The sequence below is a fragment of the Vicia villosa genome, linkage group LG2 (genome assembly GCF_029867415.1).
Source record: "Vicia villosa cultivar HV-30 ecotype Madison, WI linkage group LG2, Vvil1.0, whole genome shotgun sequence".
Taxonomy (NCBI): domain Eukaryota; kingdom Viridiplantae; phylum Streptophyta; class Magnoliopsida; order Fabales; family Fabaceae; genus Vicia; species Vicia villosa.
Window position 1 is genome coordinate 80182796 of NC_081181.1, and position 10527 is coordinate 80193322.

General features: G+C 40.3%; 1 long non-coding RNA gene across 1 annotated transcript; it reads right to left on the reverse strand.

Moving 5' to 3' along the window:
• Positions 1-8185: 8185 nt before the first annotated feature.
• LOC131646341 (uncharacterized) lies at positions 8186-9865 on the reverse strand. Its single transcript, XR_009297424.1, has 4 exons — positions 9470-9865; positions 9217-9346; positions 8666-8896; positions 8186-8465 (listed from the first exon to the last, which is right to left on the reverse strand). It is a non-coding gene; the product is annotated as an uncharacterized LOC131646341 (long non-coding RNA).
• Between the last annotated feature and the right edge of the window lie 662 nt (positions 9866-10527).

The window sequence follows — 10527 nt, forward strand, 5'->3', positions numbered from 1 at the left end:
TGGCGTAGGCCTCGATGTGCGTTCTCTAAATATTCAAAAAACTCTTTTTGGTATGATCTAAGTCACAAACAAAATTCCCTTAAAAAACACCAACCAAAAACACTTAAAACACTAATGAATGGTCAGATTTAAAGCAAAAGTAAGGAAGTGATGCGAGACCTTGTAGTGGGTTCTCGTCATCATGGAATTACCCTAAAAGATACAAACCAATCTCTTTTTCTCCTTCCTAAGGGCAATGTCATTTCCGTTTGTACGCATCGTAGGTCTTCCCTTATGCGAAAACGTGAACGTTGACTCCGCCCAATTAAAAAACACAAAAACAAACAGAAAATCTTTAGCCGAGCTACGGTAACTCTGATTCCTGAAAAGGATACGTAGGCAGCGGGGTAGGGCCCGTGCGAGTACAATTCTTTATTTTCCCTACATTTTGCATTCATTTCGCATTTAGACATAGACATAGTTATACACCCATTAGATAGAAACAAGCATAGGTGGATACCATCGAGTACGATGGGCGTGAGGGGTGCTAGTACCTTCCCCTCGCGTAACCGACTCCCGTACCTTGATTCTCTGGTCGCAAGACCCTGTTCCTTCCTTTGTTAGGTTTTCTGATATTCCTTTCCCTTATGGGATAAATATATTGGTGGCGACTCTGTTCATTTTTCGCGAGCGTGCGACAGCTGGCGACTCTGCTAGGGATCCCTTAGCGAGTCGATCCTAGCCTTTGTTTGTTTCTTTTATTGGGTGTTTATTTATTTGTTTATGTGTTTTCATTTTGTATATATGCTTGCATATCCTGTTTACTTTCCTGCTTGCATATCATGTTTATTTTCCGCATGCATCTGGACTGGATTGGGATCCCCTTCGGGACCATATATTTTCACTGTTTGCAGGTTGGGTGGGATTGTTTCTATGAGGTAAAAGGCCCAATACCCAGGCCAGAGTGACACATAGGATACCTAGGATAGAGTGGATAGTCATGACGCCGATGAGATGTCAGGTCTTGTCTAGTGCGATCATGAGACCCACGCCCAGTCGAGGTCCAAATGGGGTATCATTGTTGGCATGTAGATGCAACAACATTGGTGCCTCAGGAGGACTGATAACGCTGGTTGCCATTTTGACCTTACCCTGACCTAGACTACACCCGTGAGTGGGGAGGGATATACATGACAGGTACCGTTGGTGACTATTTTGTTCTGTTGGTGACTATTGGTTTTCCTGGTATTAAAAAAGGGTGCCGGACCTTTGATCCTGTGACATTTGACCTGTATCAGTTATTCAGAGGATTGTACAGTGGTTACTAAGATTATATGGACCGTTGATCCCATGCTTTTGCATTGCATAACATCATTGCTTTGTCCACTCCATTCATGAAAGATCCTAAAGTCTATTTCCAAAACAAAAAGAGAAAAGAAAAGAAAAGAAAAGATATGTAAAAGAAAAGGAAATAGAAAAGCGAAAAAGGAAAAGAAAAGATATTCTATACAAAAAGGAAGCTTTAATTCAAAAAAAAAAGAAGAGAAGAATGAAAGTGTGTGAAAAGACTTTAGGATCTCTCATAAATGAAACATGCATTCATACTATCATGCATTTCATGGTTCTTTCAAAGACTTATGGGACCATTTCTAAACAGATTCCAAGATCAACAACAGATTTGACTTCTCACCGCCACAACTCCAAGATCAACTATGGAACAACTCCGTGAGGAAATGGATGAGATGAAGGAACAAATGGGTCATCTTATGTTGGAGATGCGAGACTTGGTCCGTAATCAGGATGCACTAAAGGAGGAAAATAGTCAGTTGAAGACTCAATTGAGCTTGGTCATGGAAGTTCTGAAGACGGTATTAAGGAAGGAAGGTGATGTTGTTCCTGTTGCTGCAACAGAAGTTGTTGATTCCTTCTCTCCAATAGGATCTCTTTTCACTCATGGGATGCCTCAGGGAGCTCTCCCTCAATTTCAAGTGCCATTGCCTCCGCGTCAAAATGTTCATGCCCCTAGAATGAATCAAGGAGACCAAATGTGTGGGAAAAAGCCCAAGAAACCTCAGAGAATTCTCAATCCTATCCCGATGCCTTACGCTCAGTTACTTCCCCGTTTGCTGGAGCTTCAGTTGGTTGAGCTACGAGAATTGGCTACGCCTGAAAAGCTTCCCCCCACCTTTGATGCCAATGCTCGATGTGAGTTCCATTCTGGGGCACCTGGTCATGATATTGAGAATTGTAGGGCGCTGAAGCAGCAAATTCAAGATCTCATTGATTCAAAAGTGATTTTGTTCACCCCCGAGGGTATGTTTGTTCAAGGAAATGGGGTTCCAACTGCGGTAGAAGAAAAGGTTGATTCATACTTCTATGTCAGATCTACTTCAAATCAGAAGCATAATGCACCATCTTGGGTTCCAGGTTTCCCTCTTCATCAGTCTCCATTTGTTTCACTGCCAAATCAAAAGAGGAAGACACCCGAACAGAATCATCAACAAGGTCATCCGAATGAATACCCACCTAGAAGTAATTTGGGGCGAAGAAATGCTCCTCTGGACCAGATTCCTATGACATACACTAAACTTCTGCCATATCTAGTGCAAAGCTCATTGGTGGTCCCCAAATCTCTGAAACCTCCACCACGCCCGTTTCCACCTGGGCATGACCCTAATGTGCAATGTGGGTACCACGCTGGATCAGCAGGGCACTCAACCGAGGACTGCAACGCTTTCAAAGCCAAGGTGCAACAATTGATCGACGAGAGACATATAACCCTTCAAGGAGGAAACATGTGGGTGAACGGAATGCCCGTGCCCAAGTGAATGTCTATATTCCATGGAGTGTCACAAAAAGAAATAAGCCCAGAAGGAGTCAAGTCTCCTCAACTATGGCAATCATCATTTCCTTTCTGTGTTCTCATTTCAAGTATTTCCTGTTTTGTAGAAAGCTGCTTCCTTGAACTCGTTGGTATAATAATAATAAAAGCACCACAAATTCTCGAGCAACTTTGTCAGAATCTCTTTCAAGTAGTAATCAAGAATTTCCTGTAGAAGCACCTCTCATTCTCAAGGTTCTTGTGCTCAGTTGTATCCGTGGAGGTTGGTGTTTCAGTTGGTGTTTTGGTCTTTCCTTACAACAGATAACTTCTCTAAGTTTGATGACCATGCAAGGTTCCTCCATGTTTGATGGCAAATACTTCTTCAATGAATATGCTTGGGGGCTCCCGCACGAGGGATAAGCAAGACGTACTCTTATCTTGAGTATTGCATCATTCGCATTGCTCGAATCCCTTAAAGCATTAGAAATTCTTGGGTGACTTCGTAAGGATCTTCTTCCATGTGGTAATCAAGAGTGTTCTACACGATGCTTCTCATTCTTAAGGTGCTTCCCCATTTTTCGGAGTTTCAATTGGTTAAGATTCGAGTATTGAGTCCTCTTCACCACAAGTAGCTCTCTTGAGTTGATGATCATACAAGATTCTTCCCGTTTATGATGGCGATTACTACTCTAGCAACTATGCTTGGGGCTCCCGCACGAGGGATAAGCAAGACGTACTCTTATCTTGAGCGTTGCATCACTCGCATTGCTCGAATCCCTAAAGCAAGGCAAAAGTTTACGACTCATGGGTGACTTCGTTGGAGTTCTCTTTTGAAGTAATCTGAAGTGTTTGGAAGGAACTGCAGAAAGTATTCAAGCTCAACAAGTCCAGACGGAGTCAAGTCTCCTCAACAATGGCATTCATTTAGTTTCTTATTGCATTCTCACTTGTAACATTTCATTGTTTGTTTAAGCACTGATTGCATGTAAAAACTTGTTAATCTCTGAATGAAAATCATAATACATTGTTTATGTTTGTCTTGAAGAAATCCATTCGTTTTCACTCATATAATATTTTGGCATTACGATACCAACTTTACTAATCGCTTGCTTAGGCAAAAAGCTGAGGGAGAATGATGAAAAATAAAAATGCAAAATCTCTAATCGTGTGTTTTTGAATGAAACCCTACTGAGGATGTACAGGCATTATTTCAAATCCCCAAACACCGGAGATATAAGGGAGATAGACCCTCGTTAACCCCTTTGAGCCTTGAAGCAGAAGTTTCTTTTCTAATCATAAAAAACCCTTATTTTAACCTTGGGGCATGGTAGTGTTCATTTAACTTGATCGAGTGTTCAAAACTCACCAAAAGGTGCACATAAGGATACAATAATGGTTATCCTTCAAAAGGTTGAGGAATCTCAAAACCGCAATGATCATCCTTATTCTATCAAGAGATCAAGAGATGACGGTACCATAATGGTAATCCTTCATCAAATCAAAGGAGTGAGGCAGTCGCAATCACCTTCAACAAATCGAAAACAACGCAACATCACACGACTTGTTCAAAAAAAAAGAATTAAAAAAAAAAGAGAGCCCGCTAAGTCAACAACTGGAAAATAAGTGACTTAGGCAAAAGTTAGGGCATCCCGCTGGACTCCAAAATAAAATTCAAAAGAATTTTTCCAGGCAAAAGTTAGGGAAAGCAGAAGCGAAAAATAAGGACTACAAAATAAAATCCTTCGCAAAAGAACAAAGTCGTGTGACAATGAATCAGAAGAATAAAAGGTGAGCGACTGCCATGTCCAAAGAACCTCATTGATTCCTCAACCATTTCAAACTCCTTGTGAGGGATGAACACTCGTGTCGAGTTAACTGAACATAGGAATGGAGAACATCACGAAGGGGGTGGGTACAAATAATTTTGAGCCTAAAAATCCTTTGTTTTCTAAAAAACCGTGAACCCGGCCAAATTACAACCCTTAAAAGTCCTAATTGAAGTAGGGTTTATTTTGAAAGCGCACTCCGATGAGATAGCGTTTAACTGACTCCCAATGAAGCGAGACTCATTTCCATGTTGGTATCGTATGCTTGCTTTATCTTCTATATGCAAAAATCGAGGTTGTGTCAACTAGTGATTCAGTCACAAGAGGTCGCAACCTCATTTCAATAAAAAGTTTCTTTAAACTTCAAGACTAACATAGGCTTTGCATTGGAATTATCATTCTTAGAATTAACATCCTTTTGCATACAAAACATCTGCTTAAACATCAAAGAAATTTCAGGATGAGAATCAGTGAGCAACTTGATCATGTCAAAGCACTAGAGACTTGAGAACTCCAAGGAGTAAAAGCTAATCATCTCAAATGTTGACCATCAAGGGGCAAGTTATTCAAAGAACTCCGTTGGGCATGAACAGTTAATGCTTTCCTTGATTACCTTGAGGGGAAGAGTTTGAAGACTCCGTCGAGCGTGGTAAAGTTGTTTCCGTATTTGTTTGACTTCAAAACAATGAAAGCTCGAGGATTCTAGTAAGATGTACCTAATCAGGGGAAGATGAGTCGAGGTTTGACCTCTCAAATTCAGCATATCTGGGGCAATCACGTCGAGGGATCTCTCTTCAAGCTTCCATCAACCTGGGGCAATCATGTCGAGGAACATCTCTTGAGTTTGACCAATCTGAGGCAATTACGTCAAGATTCGACAAATCTCTCCAAGGATTCTATAGTGCAAATTCCTTCATGGGTCGTGAAGCTTGGGGCACAATCTCTTGGGTTATTTTGTTCTCTCCCCAATCATAGGAGTTTATTTCTCCTGGAAACTAGGTCTCTCCCAAGCGTAGGAGTTTATTTCTCCTGAGAGTTTGATCCATTCCCCAATCATAGGAGTTTATTTCTCCTGGAAACTTGGCCTCTCCCCAAACACGGAGTTAATTTCTCCCGAGAGTTTGTTCCATTCCTCAAGCACAGGAGTTTATTTCTCCTAGGAGTTGTCCTACTTCCCTAATCGAGGCTCCTTATCTAGATTTCTCATTCCCAACATGGTGAATCGAGGGAATCTCCTCAAGCTGAAAATCCTTCAGGCAGTGGCACATGGTGAGAAGTCAGAAATCATTCTTCAAGTCAAAGAAAAGTGCATCTTTCAAATCAAAGTCCAATATCTATTGGCATCTGCACATGGTCCTTAACACTAAGGGGATTCTCCCCGGTGTTTACTTCATTAATGCCTTCATTTGGCACTTTGCATATAGCATTCACTGCATATAACATTGCATCCTCAAAAGCGTAGCATATCCATCAAAATGGAGCATTACGCCATAGAAAAATTCAAACATGCATACAAAGCATAAGCCAGATAATACAAATCAACACCCAGTCAAGACAATAATACATCTCCACACAAAAAGTTGTCCTTACAAATTCCGATTGATATCTGCTACCACATTTCAAATCTCTTCCAACCACGGTGCCGATGCGAGGTATCTTCAATCTCTGATGAGTGTCTGACACAATGTCTTCTTTTGTCCCTCGATGTTGAGTCGATGTTGAGTCATAGGTCGCACGAGATCTTTTCCTTCCAGTTTTGAAGTTCGTACGAGATCTTCTCCCGATGTTGAGTCATAGATCGTAAGAGATCTTATTCTTTCAGTCCTGAAGATCATGCTTAGGTCTTCTCCTGGTGTCGAGTCGATGTTGAGTCATAGATCGTAAGAGATCTTATTCTTTCAGTCCTGAAGATCATGCTTAGGTCTTCTCCTGATGTTGAGTCGATGTTGAGTCATAGATCGTAATAGATCTTATTCTTTCAGTCCTGAAGATCATGCTTAGGTCTTCTCCTGGTGTCGAGTCGATGTTGAGTCATAGATCGTAATAGATCTTATTCTTTCAGTCCTGAAGATCATGCTTAGGTCTTCTCCTGGTGTCAAGTCGATGTTGAGTCATAGATCGTAATAGATCTTATTCTTTCAGTCCTGAAGATCATGCTTAGGTCTTCCCCTGATGTTGAGTCGATGTTGAGTCATAGATCGTAATAGATCTTATTCTTTCAGTCCTGAAGATCATGCTTAGGTCTTCTCCTGATGTTGAGTCGATGTTGAGTCATAGATCGTAAGAGATCTTATTCTTTCAGTCCTGAAGATCGTACGAGATCCTCTCCTGATGTCGAGTCGATGTTGAGTCATAGATCGTACGAGATCTTTTTTCCTTTCGGTCATTGTTTCATACAACCATCCTCTTTGAAAACCCCGTGTCGGCACCGCTACCACGTTATAAGCTATCTCCATCCAAATCCATTGTTCACTGTAAATATTTCCACCAGAAAAAAGAAAACAATTCTCTTTCCCCAGCAGATATCAAAACAAAAAAAAATAAGGATAAGATTTACACCATCTTCTCTTTAGGACAAATTTCTGGCACTTTGATATTTAATCTTCTTCTACCTTAAATGTTCGAAAGGCTAGCGCCAATCTCACATTCAGGTTTAAGACGATTAAATAGGGGCAGCTGTCATACCCCAAATTTGTCCTACCCTTTTTCAATATTAACTGGCTTAGACTTTGCATTCATGTACATACCTCCGTTAGGTCATCATCATATTGTACATAACTCATGCATTCATTGATCAATAACTTGGCTTTGGGGATCAAGGTTTGAAAGTTTGGAGTTTGTCTATAGCTCTGAGGTTCTACTTCAGATAAGCTTATCTCAACTGGTTTCCCTGTATGTATTGAAATGCGTATTAGGGTTGATTCATAGACTTCTTCTTCATCAAGTTACAAGGTGCGCGCATCCATCAAAAGTTTGACTGAGGATCGCTGAGTTAGGGTTTCTTACTCGTGGTGTTCGAGTTTGTTAAAGTACATCAGCAGAGGACAATTGAATTTCATGTTAAAATGTTCTCTTATGCTTCATCTTCATCAGAGGATTCCTCAGGGTGTCATATTAAATTCGTTTGTTAAAGGAGACATTTCAATCAAGACGTGATACATTCTGGAGTTGTATTGAGGATTCGACTTTGTTTAATCAATTGGGCTACTTGTGGCTCAACAAGTTGACTTAAGATCGGCTATGTTCAAGTTCTCTCATGGTATGCATAAAGTATTCATTAATTGGCTCATGTTGCAAGTTTAAGTGCATGTGGACATGTTGGAAGACTAATGGCAAAGCGGTGCGTAATTATGAGTTCAGTGTGAGTGTTCACACAAGACTCAAGTCATCGTTCAATATCTGCTCGAGTATCATTCACAATTCACTCATAAGAAAATTCTATTCAAAGTTGCAAGCATAAATTCAAATATCCATTCATTTCAAAATCCCTCATCAAAAAAGAATTACATACCAAACCACCATCCGTATAAGATAGTCTATCACAAGTTACATCCATTACAAATCACAATCAAACATTTCATTACAAAAAGCCATAAACTTCTGACAAGGTCTTGAAGCATCCAATCTACAAAGACACGGGATATGGACAGGTTCTTACAAGGGTTACAAAATACCAAAGGTTTTATTACATTCAGTCCCTGTTTCGAATTCAAAACGATTTGCTAATTCTAGTGGACATAAGCCAAAGTTGTGTCCCTCGCCAAAGCTTGCCTCGGTTCGTCTCCTCCATTTCTCCATTACACAAGTGAGCAGCTCCTGCACATTCAAGCAATAACCTGCAGTGCAAACCGAAATAAAACCGGAACCGGCTCAGCATCATTAAACCACCGTCCAGTACCATTCATGCTAACGCTAACTTTGTACGATTACAATGCAGCAGAATCAATTCACTTACTAAACAGCCACAGTTCAATCATTCATCAAATTATCATCAATCAATAATTGAGAGTAAAAGGAAAAGAAACAAGTCAATTACGTGGTCAAATCTCGAGACGTGCATGCTGCCAATTCAAAGCCAACTCACGGAAATCCGAGAATACTTGCTGCAAAATCCAAACCACCCTGCATAAACCAACAAGTAAACTGAGCCCAACTTCCAGCTCTGAGCATTCAAGCCAATTCTGTGTATTGCAAATCAAAACTGACAGCGCTCTACAACATAAAAGAAAACCGGGCTGCACTCATTCAATAAACCACATCAGAAACTCTGCAACACAAAGTCATAACCTATATCAAGTCCAAGAAGAATACAGAAAAATCAGAGAAAACCAGTCACAATGCTAACAGTTACAAACCACTTCAACTAACTCTTTCATAACTAATTTTCCTTCCTACTAACAGTCACCATATTGCATTGATTTTAAAAAATAGCTTCTACTTTGCTAACCCACAGAACCTTGTTTCTAAACTTAACAGAGCCATAACCATTCCTAACCAAAACCCAATCGCCAGAATAAGAGCATCACTAACTTCATAATAATTCAACACATTATACATTCCAAAATCAGTGACATACCATATACATACCTTACAACTAACAGGACCCCTGTTTAGCTGAACTTGACTTCACGTGCTAACTATTTTCAAACTAAGAAAACCACATCCCGCCAGTGCCTATGAGTTGAGTCCCGAGCCTGCAACCAATCTCATTCCAAACCTGTCATCATAGAGTCGACACAAACAAACCAAAATCAGAATAGTTCGAAATTCACCAAAGCATACTCGTCAAAAGTCTCGACACAAAGAATTGTGCTAACATAAAAAAACATTGCAGCCATACCTCATTCAGGATTTCAGCATAACGCCACGGCATTCACCAAAATCCGGCATCCGCGTATATCTAAGCACAATCAGCCCCTGTACAAAAAACCAGTTTTACTAACATTTCCAATTTCTAACCATATTTGTAACTACCTAACAGTTTTCTAACAGATCCTAACTACCTAAAACAGCCATATAAATAAGTCTCATTTCCTAACTAACAAACTCTAACCGAATTCCAAACAAACTTAACTAACTCCCAACAGCTTTATAACAGAAAAACTAACCTCATAACTGTCAAAAAAGGGCTAGCTGGTTGATCACTGACAAATAACAGAAAAATCAGAGAGGTAACTAACCGGGAATCCTCTATATAACAGGTCACTCTTCATCTCTGAGCTCTCTCTCGATCCATTCATCATTCCTGAACTTCCTCTCTCCATCATTTTCATTATCTTCATCTCTCACACCCTGAAAATCTCCACTTCAGTCATCTTCATCTTCTACCCTTCACAATTTCAGAATTCTTCTTCTTCACCATCTTCAGTTTTTCTCTCATCATCAATCTTCAGCCTCTCACCAATCATCTTCAACCATCCATCTTCAATTCACCACCATAACAGAAAATCTCCAACTCTTTTGCAATCTTCAATCTTCTCCACTCTCTAAGATCTGCAAAGAACAAGAAAATCACAAGAAAAACTCAGAATCCTTCAATTGTTTCTTCATTCGTTCAAGATAAACATCACCTTCGCCTTCATCTTCTTGATTCATCACTCTGACATCACGTGATTCTGCGATTTTGCACCTTCGAGAACTTTGCAACAACACCACGTTCATCATCATCATCGGTTCGTTCATCAAAAGAAACTGAACCAAGCAAATCAGAAGCACGTTCAGGCACCGTCGCTTCTACATCAGATTCAAACAACAACAAAAAGAAACGCAGAAACAGAATGAATTGGAGAGGTTGGAGCGAGGCGAGGAAAGAAGAGAAGAGGTTGAGGGAGACGTTTTTTTTCGGTGGCATCGTTGTTTGATCGGAGAGGACGAGTTGATCGTCGGAGATTGTTAAGA